This window comes from Ostrea edulis, chromosome 10 (genome assembly GCF_947568905.1).
Source record: "Ostrea edulis chromosome 10, xbOstEdul1.1, whole genome shotgun sequence".
Lineage (NCBI taxonomy): Eukaryota > Metazoa > Mollusca > Bivalvia > Ostreida > Ostreidae > Ostrea > Ostrea edulis.
The window spans coordinates 38,542,523-38,560,549 of record NC_079173.1 but is presented as its reverse complement, the minus strand read 5'-3'; the positions used below and the strand labels follow the sequence as shown (position 1 = coordinate 38,560,549).

Sequence of the window (18,027 nt, the reverse complement as noted above, 5' to 3'; positions counted from 1 at the left end):
ACTTTTAAATGGTCGATGCACACATATGAGCAGCATAGTGATAACATATAAATGTGGAATAAAACAGTTTGGTATGATTGCATATATGGCAATTAAACATATATCTAAATCATGCATTGGTATTATCTATATAAGTCTTAATTAAGTGCAATGTCCAATTTCCTGTAAAATACAAAAGGAGTTCTTTTGAGCATTTTCTACTAATGCAGTGAATTTTTTTTACATGCAATACATGCCACATTTAATAGCACTATTTTCTTCTAAAATATACATCTTTCAAGGGTGAAGTATAAATGTGTTCATTTGCAGTGACCTTGTTTCCATTTTCATTCTAAATCATATCTGGAGAGACCGATTAATTTGTTGAATTTTTCAACTTTTTCATATTCATTGATAACTGACTCACTAGCCCTGATTTTCATGGGATCTAAACGAATAAGTATCAAACCAGACCGAGTTTTGACTCTACTAAGAGCTACATAAGCCATTCCATAATCAAATACTGCACTCCCCTGGTCTAGAACTGCTGAGTCCAATGGTGTGCCTTGTACCTTATGTACAGTACATGTCTATGGTAAAATCAAAGGAAACTGTGATCTAATAACATGATGCCCCGTATAAATAAACTTGCTTTCAATGCGCTGAATAGGGACAGGTGTGTGAACTGTGTTTTTACCATTACATATAACTCATCCAGTTGTAGGGTTGTCAAATTGTACATCGATATTGGATGGAATGCTCCCTATAAATTCAATATTTGTTACAATGCCCATTACGCCATTCACTAATCCCTGATCAGTATTGATATTTCTTGTCAACATCATTCTAGAATTAATTGAAATCATCAACTCTCTTTCCAAACCACCAGCAAGATTATCATCAAGCGGTATCATGTTCATGGGAACATGCGCATATGCATTTTGTTCAGATGATTAAAAATGATGTTCAGCAAGAATAACAAATGTTATGTTGCATAATTTACTCAGTTGTTCTTTGTTATATATTTCAACCTGCTTTCTAGTTGGAAACATGTGCAAATCTTCAGAACAGTTCACTTGTGTCTTATATACTAATCTTGTTTTAGGTTGCAAATTATCTTCATCACTTGGATAACATATCCTTACACGATTTAACAAAGCAGAATATTAATGATTATTTCTCTGTCGCACGTTTTCCGTTAAAAATATAGAATCAAAAAGTTGTCAAAGTAACACATTTGTAAAACAAAAGCTACCTTTTACTGCTCTAAGTTGAACAAAATCACCAATTACAATAACATTGCAACCCACAAAGACATTTTTCTGATAGTCGCCGGCTTATAAATGAAAACATTTCACTGCTCACCATACTGATTTCATCAATAACAATTATATGCACATTTTTTTAATTCTTGTCGTAACTTTGATATGCTATAACTAGATAATGAGCCATACTGAAGAAAACTTGCAACTGAAATTCTAAATACAGAATGCAAAGTACGCCCATTAATGCTATTAGATGCAGATCCTATACGTGCACATACCACCGCAGGATTAGAATTTGGAACCTTGGCACAGTAGTGCTGAATGTAAGATATTAGTACTTGTGTTATATGTTTTTCCAACACCAGCTCCATCCGTAAAAAACAGATGAAATGAACACTTTCGTGTTCCAAATTTACTTTTCACGAAGTGCAAAGCTCTTTTTGAGAACTTTTCATTGTTTCAAGGCTTTTTTAAAGTCAGCAATAATAATTGAACAATGCAAAGAATGCATGTGAAAATCATCATCAAAAGTAAAACATTTTGAATCATCAGTTTGTTAATCAACCTTGTTGACTTCTTGCGAACAATTTATCATGGTTTCATTTTTACCTCTTTTCGTAAAGTAAAACTTTCCTTTGTTACCCAAATTAAAATCAATATTTCCAAGTATTTTCGTTTGTGTACAAACAGGCTTTAGGAATTCAAATCTACAAGAAGCTCTGTATAATGTTGTACAATATTTTGTATGGCTGTGAGTTTGTAATTTTGTAACAAAATAGTTCAGTTCTTCATCCTCAGTATCTGGAAGACATTATCTAATTGTACTATCTACATATGATACTAGACTAGGTACATTTTCCTTGGTTATTTTATTTGGAACACCATCAATCAAAACAAACATGTGTATATGTGGGTTCCCTCTAGTTTGAAATTCTACTCTTGCAAAATAATCTTGTACTTTACCAAGCGGTCGTTCTCCTGATAAAACAAACAATTTCATCAAAGCATTGCATCTCTTTTCAAAATGGATAGATGTTAACAGTGGATCGTGTCTCATATTATCCATGACATTGTTAAGAAGTATGGCAGTTTCGTAATTCACATTCTTTAACAACATAGCTAATTCAGTCCAATGAAGATTATTAGCGGATAAAGTCATAAAAAGAGTTAGGGGATCTAGAAATTTAAACATTGAAAAAAAAGATTGTATAATTGCTTTCTAAAGTATGCTACTGTACCTCTGATATTTTTCATAAACATATGAGAATTTTGGCACAACATATCCCTCATGCCTAGCTCTTATCCTTGGACGAATTTGGCTCCACTTGTTTGGCATGCTGTTTTTGGCTATATTTAGATCTAAAACTTCATAGTTATTTCGGATTTCAAACATTTCGGTTGAACATCACTGAAGAGAAATTATTTGTCGAAATGCACATCTGGTGCATCAAAATTGGTACCGTATAATATAAGTTTTACATTATGACCCCTGGGTCGAGGCATCTGCTGGTGGACTGTTAGTCCCCGAGGGTCTCTACAGCCCAGTAGCTAAGTACTTCGTTACTAGCTTGAAATTACGGATGCCTATTTAATTACTGTTATAAAATTTGGAAATTCATTTCAAAATTAAGGATTCTCTCCCTCATGCATAGCTCTTATCCTTGGACGAATTTGGCTCCACTTGTTTGGCACGCTGTTTTTGGCTATATTTAGATCTAAAACTTCATAGTTATTTCGGATTTCAAACATTTCGCTTGAGCATCACTGAAGAGACATTATTTGTCGAAATGCACATCTGGTGCATCAAAATTGGTACCGTATAAGTTTTACATTATTTGGCTTCAAATTCTTCACATCAAAAGCAGTTACCAAATCAGAATTTTGTGTACTTTTGGTTATTCTCATATTACCACTCATCTCAGACTTCAGCATCATCAGATCGGTATTAACAGCAGCGTGTAGTAAGTAAGTCATATTGTTTCTAAAATAACCATGTCTGTGATAAAGTCTTTGTCTGAAATACATTGTACGTGGAATCTTCATTTGTCTAGGAAATTTAAAACAATTTACTCCTCGAGGAAAGAGCCTGAGAAATGCCATCTCTCGTGATTCTGGTTATATACATTCACAAGCCCTTCTTTAATCTTAGAAACTTTTATACACCCTTTATTTATAAACTCTTCTATACTAGGAATTGGATTAGTCTTATTTACAGGGGTTGCAAAAAATTATTCTGCTTCAAGAACTTCATTCTGACTGTACAAATTGTGAAATCCTCCATCATGATCAGATTCAGATAAATCTACTGAAATATTAGCATAAAGTTTGTTATTTGCTTTCAGCCAGTTCAAAGCGTCTAAAAGTTTTCATGGATATGCAAAATATTTCCTTTCATCGTCAGCGGCATGACTTTCATGCAATTATTTTACACTCATTAAATTTACATCTCTAGTACTTTGAGGGAACTGATCAGCTACGATTTGGACGTTGCAAGGCAAATTAAGTATGATACCTTTCTCACCATACTGTCCGCCAGACAAAATTAATAGACTAATGAATAGTGAAATGTAGGAAAACTTGCATAAATTGGCATCTTGTTTAATTTGCAGGTCATGCAAACTGACAGTTTGCCTCCAACGGTATACCTGATTTGAAGAAAAAAAAACTCTCACAACATACGCAATAAAAAAAATTGCAGATTGTCTTATTTCTTCTTCAAACTTTTTATCATGATTTGAATCATTTAAGGATGTATGGGACTGACATCAGAGTAATTAAAAAATCCTAAAAATGAGTGAAATAGATAGTATTGTACTCATTTTATCGAAAAAAGACATTTTTTAGATAGGTTCGTGAGTTCGTTTCCATGGTAACGAACATCAAAGATACCCTTGCTGGAGACATTATAATTGACTGAAATTTACTATTTGTCTAAAAGGGGGTATGGAACTGAAATCAGAGCAGTGAAAAAATTCCTAAAGTGATTAAAGTAATTAGCATTAGTTTTAATTTAACAGAAACATTCATTTCTAAATAGGTCTTTGAGTTCGTTACCATGGTAACCATCATCAAACATATCCTTGCTGGAGACATCATATCTAGAACCTGTACAGAACCCGGAAGTGTATGGCTGACATCAGAATAATTAAAAAATTCTAAAATTGAATGAAATGGATAGCATTATATTTATTTTATCAGAAAAAGACATTTTTGACATAGGTCCGTGAGTTCGTTTCCATGGTAACCGTCATCAAACATATCCTTTCTGGAGACATCATGTTCAAAACCTGTAAAAAAAATGGAAAGGTATGACTGACATGAGAATAATTAAAAAATTCTAAAATTAAGTGAAATGGATAGCATTATGTCTATTCTATCAGAAAATGACATTTTTGACATAGGTCTGAGTTCGTTCCCATGGTAACCATCATCAAACATATCCTTGCTGGAGACATCATGTTCAAAACCTGTGAAAAATATACGTGTAAGGTTGACATCAGAATAATTAAAAAATTCCAAAAATTACGTGAAATGGATAGCATTATATATATTTACTATTAAATAAATATATATATTAAATATAATAAATATTTATATATAATTATTGCTTTCTGAAGGAGCTTTTTAAAGATTTGTTCCCTATATATTCAGATATAAAACTTTGATCCCCTATTGTAGCCCCATCCTACCCCCCAGGAGCCATGGTTTCAAGAAACTTTAATCTGCACTATATCAGGAAGCTGCCATGAACATTTGAACTTTCCTTGCCCAGCAGTTCTTGAGAAGATTTTTAATTGACCCCTCCCTATTTTTGTAATTATCTCTTTTATACCTTTAAAGGTAGCATGGCCCTTCATTGGATGAAATTGGCCTACTTGTTCTGGAAGTATTGAACTGGAGATTGATTGATTGAATATTGTTTTACGTCCCTCTCGAGAATATTTCACTCATATGAAGATGTCACCCATGACGGTGAAGGGCTGCAAAATTTAGGCCTATGCTCGGTGCTTAGGGCCATTGAGCAGGGAGGGATCTATCTCGTGCCACATCTGGTGTGACACGGGACCTCGGTTTTTGCAGTCTCATCCGAAGGACCGCCCCATTTAGTCGCCTCTTGCGACAAGCTAGGGGGTACTGAGGATCTATTCCAACACAGATCCCCACAGGATTTTTGTGGAGAATTTTTTATAAATTTGTCAATATATATCTACTATTTCGCTATTATCTCCCCTTGGAGCAGGGTGTTACCCTTCATTTCATCAGACTTAACTTGCCTCGACCCAAGGATGCTTTTTGCCAAGTTTGTTTGAAATTGGCCAAGTGGTTCTGGAGAAGAAGTCGAAAATGTGAAAAGTTTACAGACAGTCAGACGATAGACAATGGGTGATCAGAAATGCTCACTTGAGCTAAAAATGAGTTGCATTTCTTTATAAAATCATATCAAAGATAAAAATTCTGCAATCTAAAGTAAAATCAAAATTCCATTTGTAACTAGTTCTAATTGTAACTGGGACCATTACATATGTTCCACAAACCAGTTAAAAAGTAAAGTCATTGTAAACCTATAGCAAAAATCATTTTATTTTAGCCTTTAATTACATGTAGTACGTTTACTATGATTTACTATGGTCATGTTAGTGCAAAGAAATAAAAGAAAGCAATGCACTTGCATACACACACATACGAGTATGATTCCGTACTTTTGTTGATGTCATTCTAGTACAGGCCTTTCTATCATATACCCACAGAAAGAATTTCTTAATGTTTGCATGAAATACAAGAAAGTTATAGTGATTTTAAAATCATCCAATCAGAAATCAGCACACGTGCGTGCACGTGCTGACCAGTAATTTTAACCACACCAATTTGTAAGGAGTACCAAGACACACCTAAAACCTCAAAATCAAAAGAATTTGATGAAAAACAAAAACATTATCGTCCTTCAAAAAATTAACTTTTGAAATATGATGCATGTGCATGCACGTGTGCGTTGGCATTTTTTGTTACACCAGTATATAGATACACATACCATCTACCTATGATGTGAATATCAACTCATTCGCTTCATTAATAAGAGAGTTACAGATGTTTTAGTACATGTATTATCCAATCAAAAAGAAGCGCACGTGCATGCGCGTGCAGATTGGTAATCTTGACAATGCAGATCAGTTAAGGATCTCAATATCTACCTATAAAATGAATATCAAACCATTTGAATGAGCAACAAAAAACACTGATTACAAAATTCGTGTACGAAAAATGTGATGCATGTGCATGCACGTGCGTGCAGACAACACGACTATCATTTTGCGTATATACAAATGATATACTATCATCCTAACAAGGTTTCATGTTGATTCCTTGTGAATTCTGATTTTCAATTTTTTTGTACCAAAATTGCAATGCACGTACGTGCGCGTACATGCACATGCAGACAAATTACTATTGTTTAGTTTTGTGTTTGCATCCCACACTCTTCCATGTTTCTTTCCTGTGGGTGCATTGTTCAAATATTGACAACATGCATTTGAACAATTTTAGGTATCTATTAAAAGAATCAATAAATTATATACATGTAGTTGTGTATGTATAACTTAAAATAAGACAGAAAATCGTAATGAAGTATGTACCCCTATGATATATATTAATAGAATAAATAAACAATATTAAATTTTACAATGAATATCATAAGTATTCAAGATTATTACTTTAGAGGTTATTTTGTATGCAGGGTCCTGTATAAAGACTTATTACTAAGTATAAATGTTGTAGTAAGTTTTCTGGTTATTGGGTCAATGGCAGAGTCAACATACAGAATTTGATCCATGGTTGTTGAGTGTCCATCATGTTTAGGGGCGAAATCAAAAGACCAATGTCAGGAAAAAAAAATAAATTCAAATAGTTAGGGGGCCTCAGGGGGAGTAAAAACTCAAATAAGTTTTTGTCATCCAACATCGATTTCACTTTAGTGGAAAAAAGACAAGTGGCTGTTAAAAACCACATAATAATATATTACATTTTACCGGTGATGAACATTAAATATTTTAAATGTACACTTTAATTTGTGAATAAACAGAAGTAAAAGTATAACAGTATTATTTATACTCGCATGTTTTTACTTGTTAATCGATTAGTTTCAACATTCATAATATTTAGATTTAAGGGGAGTGGGGTGTGATTTCGTGAAAACTATGTAAAACGTATACGGTACCAATTTTGATGTGAATTTAGTTTTTTGTCAGACATTGAACTTTTGATTTCGTCATCGCCCCTTAACGTGTTAAATGATTTAAGAATTCCTCTCCAAACTTAGAGGTACACTTGCATCAAATATGTGATGTGTGTCTTGCCCAAACTGCATTTAGTATTAGGACTAACTTATTGACAGGTGCAATTATATAAACCTAGATACATTGTACCTTAATGATAGCCAATAGTATATGATATAATGAAAAAGAGCCAAATTAATTCACTGAATATAACTTTCAATTAAGCTCAATAAAATAATTTGTTAAGGGTACAAATTCAATATATGTGAAACAATAATGGACTTTCAATATTTTGATATAGTCTGTTAAATTGTGATATTGATGTATTACAGTTGAAAAATCAAAGGGCCTTATAAAAGTTACTATATTCACATCAAATACAAAATAATATGTATTAGTAAATAGTTCGAAATAGTTTCAATTTAAATTTTACATAATATCTCTTATTTAGAGAATTCAGAAAATCAAGTATTTTAATAAAAAGACCAGAAGGATATGAAAAGTTAAAAGCCTACCATTATATATTTATTTGCAAGAGTTATGTATTTGCATCAAAATATCTGTATCTATGATGTAACACATGTTTCTTTTTTATGCACAAGTAACTTATTTTGGTGAGTGTATACTTATTCATGGTGGGCAGTATATACATGTAGGTATGTATGCATTTAAAAACAACTAGAGTTCCTTGCAAAATTATGCATATAACAAAAACGTACATATTTATCATAATGCCATGCTTGTCATTTTTTCATTATAGGACTTGGACAATCTTTAATTTGCATATATATTTTAAAAATAAGCACAATATGATATCATGATATCAAATGCCTTGCTGCAAAATTATCCAGCTAGCTTGACAATTCCCAAATATTGTTTACATGAAATAGATATAGAACAATTATATTTTACTCTCACATGGTATGTGTAACACAAAAAAGGTGAATACAACTAGATTTCATCATTGAATCCGTCTACATGGTCTACCTGACATTTAATAGTGGAAACTTTGGCCCAAAGAAACTAGATAATATATTAGGTGAATAGAAAACTAATAATGTTAAATAAATTTCTTTAATGAAGCGTCTTGTTAAAAAAAATATTTAGTGTTGTATATGTATAATAGTAGTGTCATAGTGTTGAAATTGTTGGGCTGAATTTAAACTTAATTGGCAGAAAATACCTAGCATCCATCTTCCTGCATGATCGAAAAAGGCCATGGTTACCTTACGATTTTATTGTAGTCAGCTATCAATTAGTGTATTACTATTCCTTTGTAATAAAATTACTTTTTTTGTTACTCGGGGGGGGGGGGGGGGGGGAGGGGGGTATTTGAATTACTGAACTGAAAAACAATACTGATACATCAATGAACCTCGGCTACTTACATGAAGTGTTAATATTGGGGCCTAAGGAAGCTCAGTGACAATTCATATTCTTTTTGTTGTTCAACACATTCATACTGGCATAGAATTGCAGCATACTGTCATGAATGAGTCAACTTTCACATCTTACGCTAGGCCTATAACTCATTGAAAAATAACTTTTGTTTAAATCATAATTCTAAACTCATTTTTATGAAATCTAAAACATTTATCAAAACACATTTGATCTGGACATAAATTCTATTCATGATTTCAAAAACTTTTAGCAACATTAGATGCAGAAAACATGCATGATTAATGAAATTTATCATTCCATTTCCTTATATTCCTTTGTAAGAGTGGAACACAATCATATAATATGTGTATGGCTGCAATGTTCTGGGGAAAAAATAAGACACTGAAACAAGATACTGGAGATATTTGTGCTGTTAATAGTGTAAAGGTTACTATGAATTGAATCTTAATAAGTGGATGGAAATGATTTCAAAATCAATTATATAGTAAAATAAATAAAAGTTGACCCATTTATGGCATTATGCTGTATATTTTGCACAAAGTGAAAATAAATCAAAGCATGTCACTGGGTTTGTATAATTTGTATGTGGTGGTAGATTTTTATAGTGTCCTGTCTCTGTTTTCTGTACTGCAAACATCAACTATTAAAGGAAGAAAAAATCTTACTTATCAATTTATGTAAAACCAAAGATCCACCACTGATCTATTGTGTATATCCTAGCTTTATATGACCCCTCCTCCAACAGATATTTAAATTTATAGAGATGTATATTAAAACTTGACAAATACTTTAACATATTCATACTCAGATGCTTGTATCATACACTTTGTATGTTTGGCTAAATAATTTAGGTTGATCTAGATCTTCAAAGTCTATGAACAATCAGCTGACATTGACAATTTAATAAACGCCGGTGAATTCATACCCTATTTCAATATTGTTTTCAAGCATCGATTTTCATGGAATTTTTGGGAAGATTTGCACTTGAACAATTTTGTTTTCTTCTTATTTGACGTACGTGCGTACTCGGCATTAATTTATTAACCTGTTAACAGTGATTGACAAACCTGAACACATGTCTTGCGTCTGCGATTGCAAATATAGATGATCCAGCGTCTGGTGTCTTGGTGAGGCAACTTTCCATCGTCTTCTGTGGGTCAAAAAACCTTGATGTAACGCTGGATCGCTTTAGCTGACTGAAATCCGCGTTTCCCCCGCATTTCAATGTTTCAAAAGTCTCACTATGTTTACATTGCCGAAAAGTAATTAAAGTCGTAAAATTTACGCGATTTGTTTTTATTTCGAATATAATAATATTTTTGTCATAGTTTATGTAAAATATATATATAGAATTAATTGCATTGTAGATATTATCTAACATACACTCAGAATCAAATAGGAGATGCGAACGACATAGGATTTATTTACGTCATTCGGAGTTGCGCGGTAATTTCAAAATCGTCAGTCCCGTACATCCTTAAATAATCAATATTTTGATAGTTAATACCACTACTACTTTCAACAAAGCAACAATCAGAGACTAATTTCGGAGAACAATCCTCATCTAAAGAAAAAAAAAACGTTTTGAAACTCAATCCATGAAATTTCTTTGTTTGCATCTTGTAATACATTATAGTCTGAAAAATGTAGTTTGTTATTTTTCTTCTTTCGACATGATTACTGACCATTGTTTATAGTTTTACAATAGTTGTGAAATAAAGGTTGTATGCTTTAATATTTTGCTTAGGTGACAATTTTTTTTTCTCTTTTTCTTTTCTGTTGAGGGTTTTTGATTTTTTTCATTTCCACAATTCTAAGTTTTACTAAAGTTTTCTTGCTTTGGCTTTTTGGTCGAGTGTGAAGGTTCATCCCTTGACCTGTTGTTAATGATAAACCGTCCAAAGCAAACGGGTGTTATTTCAAACTGATAACCATCATAAACATTTCCTGTGAATCTAATAAATTCTTCCATGGATTGAAATATCAACAACACAGCATTGCCATTTGTACTAGACAGACTATATCGATCCCTTTGATGTAAATCAAACAAATGCACAACATTATTCAAATTGTTATAGTATATAGCTACAGTACTATCACGAAATGTAACGAGGTGAAAAGACGATATCTCCCGTGCTTCTAAAATTGCCCTCTTCTACTGTCAAGTACATGTTGTGAACTAGCAGACACATAATACCTGTCAAAAATATTCAACTTCACCATAATCACGATTCCAGTTCAGCAAAGTATGAGGTAAATCTCTGTGCAACAAATATCCACCAGATCCACCATGATTTTGTATATACGAATATAAATCAGTCCCATTTCTCAGAATGAAACCACGTTCCTCGCTACGCAAATTTGATTTATTGGGCATATGCTGCATAAATACAATTAAAGCTACAAGCGCAATTGCAGTACATTGTACACCATTATATGGCCTGAATATGTTGCATCCTTAATGCATATTAGCTGACACACTCCTTACCATTTTGACGCCTCGTGCGAAATCTTCAGCATGAACGCAGGAAAACCGAGGATAAACAACGAAAATAGATGACCATTCCTGTAATTATAATATATATTTATATATATAAATCTGCACCACACCTTGAATGTATTTTTTAATATTTATCAATGAGAAATTTGATGATCAAGACCTCTGTATAATTTTAAAGAAAATACTTTCCCTCTGTTTTTTTAATTGCACAAATTATACACGGTCGAATTGATTTTTAACGTCAACTGTCACTCGTACTTTATCTGCTGCATCCTGAGCGTCTAGACGCCTACCCGATTACAGGCGGAATCTACCGAGATTGATCAAATTCTTTTGTTTATCATTCAAGATTTTTTTCTTCTTAAAAACAAATATTAATACGTATATTCCCCAAATTTAACACACATAATAATAAAAATAAATAAATAATAATAATAATAATAAAAGCACGCACTATTATATCACGAACAGCTCCGCAGTAAATAATGTGAGGTTTTTAAACTTATATCATATAATGGGCCCATGACAACTCACTTGTAATACAATCATTAATCATCTCAGGAATATTTATAGTGTAGTTACTGTCGTATGCGCCATTAGTAGTGTATCTGGTATCTCAAAAAGTGATACTTTGTGATAAGTTAGCATACATGAAGAGGTTAAGATAACAAACTGTGATTAATGAACAAGTGAGGATAATAAACAGTGGTGACTATTATAGAAGGGTAAACACGGACTCTGGTAATGCCGCAAGTTCGTTTTGAGTATTATCACTGGAACAAGAAACTATGTAAACCATGTTAAATAAAAACATTCATGATTAGCATCGTAAATAATCATCTTCATGGTGAAATGGACTAACTTATTGATACCTGTTTAAAAATATTTATCTGCCTCTGCAAAGGAATTATAAACAACTTCAAATTAAATGTTTATCTGCCTATGCAAACGAATTATAAACAACTACAATTTGAATGTGTGTAATTCTGTCAAAATAGCTATTTATTCCTCGAATATTTGATAGGCCTCCTGTCACCAAAAGCAATGGTGAAAATACTATCGAAATAGTGTGAAGTTAAATACATTCTTTTATAGTATGAAATAACGTCGGTATATATAAATCGATACTCCCTTTTTAATATCGGATGAAATATTGAAGCAAGTTTGCAAATAATGCAATATATACAACCAGTACATATCTTTTAATTTAAAATTATAGCAGTGTAGGGTCTTTAAGTCAATGCAAAATTATAAACCAATGTGAGCATATGTAGAACATGCCCTTGCGTATGGAATCAGATGTAAGACCCAGGCGATAATGGAACATTGCTACATAGTTATGGGAAGTTGAGGATGTAAAATACATCCCATTTGAAATTGTTGATCTGTTTGTTTATCATTAACTTCTGTGTTCTGTAAAGATATAAATGCAAATATAAAGCAAATATGGAAGATTCTGAGGTTTTCTTATTTCGAGTTGACTGAATATCTTGTAATCAACACACACACACACACACACACACACACACACACACACACACACACACACACACACACATATATATATATATATATATATATATATATATATATATATATATATATATAAACCTATATTTAGTGCAAATGTCATGCTATTGTATATTGGAAAAGTTTACACAATAAATGTATGCCATTATTGTAGTGTATATCAACTGCACTAAAGTTATCTTTTTGGTTCAGGTTGTTAAAGTACAAAAATATCGTAATATTATCAAATAGAATAATTGATATGTTCAAGAAGATACGGATATTCTAATCATCTAAACTTGTCAATTAGTTGAATACCAATTGGATCATGATGATCAGAGTATTTGTAAAAACTTCATCAATTTCAATCGTTATTGATTTTTAACGCCACTCTTTCAATGAAATACAATCTGTTTCAGATCCCCTACACTCATATTTTACTCCTCTGAAATACAATCGTTATTTATCTCATGAAGCATAATACTGTAGGTGTTGTATGACATCACGCTAAGTGACTATGTTTGATAGTTCTGTTTAGATGAAAAGGTGGAGATACTGAGCATTGGTCAATGAAAAATGAACAAATGAACAGTAGTCAATCTCACAAGTCCCATAAACAATATACGATTAAGAGAAATCAATTGCAAACTCTGGAAATATCCGAATCAAAATCCAACGTTTTCAATATTAACTCCAAATCATTCCGTTCGCAGAATATTTGATAAACCATCATATTTTGAGGTAAAGTATAAATTGCTAGTCCCCTTTCAACATTGCATCATATTTGTATCGAAATGCGGATAAAAAACATGTCATCCGTACATTTTAGTTCAAAAACTTCTTTTGAATCTGTGCGAAATTACAAATCAAATTGATCATCAACAAAACATGTGTTGTCCATTGAATCATTTGGGACGTATAGACACCAAGGCAAGATGATAATGGATTAATGTTATATAGATATAGGAAGCTGACGATAGAGAGCTTGAAATCATCCCATTTGCAATAAAGTTGATCTCATAACTCCTATAAGGTCACACCGAAGTCAACTTATTGGCATCACACCGGTAATTCTCCAATTAAAAAATATCCTCATCCCCCTTATTTTTCTCACTTCATTTTTGTACCCCTGATTCTGTGTATTTTGTACAAATAACCAATTATCTACAAAGGAAATATTTGATGTTAATAGTTGAAGTTGCATCCTGAGATGCACTTTCTTGCAATTTACACACATGTGAAAAACACGTGTGTTCAAGGTTAGTCTTATTGACAGATAAAGCAACCTCAGAAAATTCCACGTAGGGTGATATGTTTCCGGTGTCAGCAGATGAGACTGGTAACATAGGCTATTTCCGACTACGTTATTTCAAATCAACTAAGCAAAATGATTGTACTTTTTTACTTTTATATTATTAATAGTAAAACTAATTGCCGGTGTGATACTTTGAAATACGTTGTAAAATTCACAATTTCCGTTTTCTCTATCATTTCCTTTTCCTTGTCTCATTATCGTTAGTGGATATGAAAACACGAAGTTTGGGAAATAAAACTTGGTATCCTTCCATACAGAAACATTACGAAATGCCCGATATGAATTTGAATTTCATCTATACATATACGAGGAACGTTTGTTTGCCGTATAGGAAATCGTAAAATAATTTTATGTACATATATCCATGTAACACACATCAGCGATTTCAACACTTAGCACATTCCAAAAAACATATGAACATTTCAAGCAACTTTTACAATACGCATATTGCATAATAACAACCCTTATTCTCTTCCCTTGAGCGTATACTCTATGAATTATTAGTTTTAAAATTCCTAGCTTAAATCAATATAATTTGGGAAATTCTACTTATGTGTTCAGTTTAGAGATTTCATTCTGCATGTAATTTCAGGTTCCAGAATTTTATTTAGACAATCTCATGGTACATGCTCGCCTGGGTCACTAATAGACTCTAAAGTGCCTCCCTAACACTGAATATTTCAAACAATTCGTTTTACGTACCATGATATCTCTGGTACGATTTACGACGAACCCTTCCCTTGCAGTATACCACTACTCTGGCTACATCTTCTTTAGAACCAATATTTAGACAATATTTTACCTTCAATTTCTTGTAATGAACATTTGGATATGTGATTTCTGTTTCATCTGTGTACACATCTAATTCTTAGAACGCAAAATTGTCCATCAATATTTTAGTCATTTCTTTGCTTTAACCAATATTTGATTTTCTAAAATATATTACCTCCTGCTTTGAATACCGAAACAATAAGTGCAACTCCTGACTAATTACGTGGTTATCATCTGAACCACTAATCACCTATGAGCATCACCTCTGTTTGATATACCACGTGTATTTGATTGGATCAGCTGGGATATCTATTTGACGAGATATACATTCCATTATAGCACCGAAAATTTAGTATTTTTATGAAATTGAAGATTCCATTCGCATGAAATTTGAAATACTGTAACTACCAATTAAACATTTTCTGTCAATTCAATAAAGATTAATAACTGATAGAAATATTATATGTCATCATTGTGCTTTCTAATGAAACCGCTTTTTAAGGAAATATCATGATTTTATACAAAGTTAGATCATTTACGACTGTGGTATTATCAAAACAATTTTTAAATATAATTTGGATTGAAGTTTGTTCTTTGATGGGAATATATAAGGGATCTCATTACTGGTAAGATACCTATTTCCTGACCAGGGAAACGGAGCAATCCGTATTCAAAATCGGTTTTAAAGAATGGTCTAACAATTGTTATGAAACAGGTTAGACCGCACTTAGCTCAATGACAGATTGCATTTGCAAAGTAGATCATAATAAGGACCGTAGAATTTGCGAAATGCTGACTTTAAACTAGACGTCTGAAAAATATGTAACGTCCACATCTGTGTCAGTAGCCTGTCTTGATTTCAAAACTCATAATGCGCAGAATAAACGCGTGTACATCAAATCAGTCGAAGCACAAAACATCATATATAGGTGAGAATATTATACTGCAACATAGATATAGAAACCTCACTGTGTAAAACTGTCATAAAACTGAGTTGTTATTTTGTAGTTAACATCTATGTTCAATTGAACATCTAAGTACGAAGTAGATATATACGACGCTATGGTTTCTTTCATTTGAGAATCCACTGGGATATATCGAATCGAAATATGATTGTTAACATATCAAACGTTGTAGATATATATATTTGGCGACATGAAGGCCACAGGAAGACTTTTTTATGTAGAAAGTTTTGACCAATATTTAATACAATTTGTGTCTATGGGAATCCGAACAGAAAATGTTTTAAGAAGAACTTCAGAGTATTTGTGGGAATTAGAATGATGTTCAACAAAGTATCATGTCCTCACATATTGAATAAATTGAGAAATATACAGATCTTGTAAGTATATCTGTGTGGACACTGTGTATTTGTTTTCCAGAGAACAATGTTAATGAGATTAATTGTACGAAACTATCTACTTGAAACCGTTTTTTATTCTAACATCGCCCTGTGAATACTGCGGAACCTATATCATATTCGAATACACTAATGAATTACTCTTTGTTATTCGTCTCAGGAATAGTTATAGTGTATGCATTAGTCCATTGATTACAATATCTGACATAATAAGTCATAGTGCGTGATAGCTTAGTTTAGATTTGGGAGAGGGTCTATATAGGATTTGCCTGTTGCCCAATCCTATATAGTTTCTCAATAAAATATGTTTACATCAAATAGCTTAGTTTAGATGAAGAGGTCAATATACCGAACTGTAAGCAATGAACAAGTGAACAGTGATCAATTCTGTAAACCCCATAACATACAAAACTTACAGAACGGTAATTACAGATCTCTGGAAATACCAGAGATGGGATCCAATGTTTAAAAAAAAATAGCCCTGGACTCAACAGATGCGCATTAACATTTAGCATCGTAGATGTAATCATGTTCTTAATAGCATTGAGTAAAGCCGACAAACGAATACAGAACCGGACTTATATACCTATATACACGTTTAAAATATGCATGAACTGTGAAGATAACGAACAGTGATCAATCTCATTTATCAATAAGTTATATAAAAATAATGTTATGAATGCCTGGTCTAAGTCACCATACGATTTACAAATACGGAAGCATATGATATCCCTTCCGTGAATAAACGTTTAAACAAAGTTGGCGAGTTTTCTGATTTTTATATTGAGAATTGTCGGCTTCTAACTTTTTTCTGTTGAAAACGCATCCCTATAACATACAACGGTGATTTTAACAATTACATTGTAACACATTTCAAAAGACGTACGAACATTTCAAGTTAATTTTATAATACGTATTTTGCACAATAAATCTCATCATCTTGCCTTGATCCACCTTTAGATGGACTTTCAATGACCTTTATTAGTATCATGTATACTCTATGAATTTTTAGTTCAAACGTTCTAGTGTGAATTAACATAATTGGGCAAATTCGAATAAATGTGTTCGGTTTAGAAAGTCTATTCTGCATGCAATACTAGGTGTTAGAGTTGGATTTCAACAATCTTATGGTAAATGCTTGGCAAGGTCACTCATGAACTCTGAATCGCTTACTTAACACGGACGATTTCAAACTATTCGTGTATACGGCCCACAGCGCAAAACAATATTGTTAGTACGATTTATGACAGTCTCCTCCGTAGCATGATTTCACTACCCTGACAGTTTTTTGCCGTCTGGACAAACATTCTGTGTCCTGTCCTACATATCAATTTTATCACTAGATGTACAAAGCCGAAAGCGCTAACAGTGAAATGTTATTCGAGTTTTGTGTTTCTTGACTTTTATTATTGGATGTATTTACTGTATCAAATACCTAATTCTTTATTTACAAACTATATACATATATATATATATATATATATATATATATATATATATATATATTGATCGCAACCTCAAAGCACTGGGAGCTGTAATCATAACGAACATTTATTGACTGTCACTCTTGTGTTTGTGAACCGATTGAACTAACATGGTGTATGTAGGTTATATGGGGCTATGCAAATATGTTTTAGTTATTTGTCTGTTTACTTGTT

General features: G+C 32.5%; 1 protein-coding gene and 1 long non-coding RNA gene across 22 annotated transcripts in view; one reads left to right on the top strand and one right to left on the bottom strand.

Moving 5' to 3' along the window:
* The window catches only part of LOC125666012 (leucine-rich repeat-containing protein 15-like), a 304,143-nt gene that overhangs the window by 66,612 nt on the left and 219,504 nt on the right, over positions 1–18,027 (top strand). The gene's annotated exons all lie outside the window — the stretch shown is intronic.
* Positions 4,411–10,591, bottom strand: LOC130050767 (uncharacterized). The gene is made up of 2 exons (XR_008799029.1): positions 9,982–10,591; positions 4,411–4,531 (listed from the first exon to the last, which is right to left on the bottom strand). It is a non-coding gene; the product is annotated as an uncharacterized LOC130050767 (long non-coding RNA).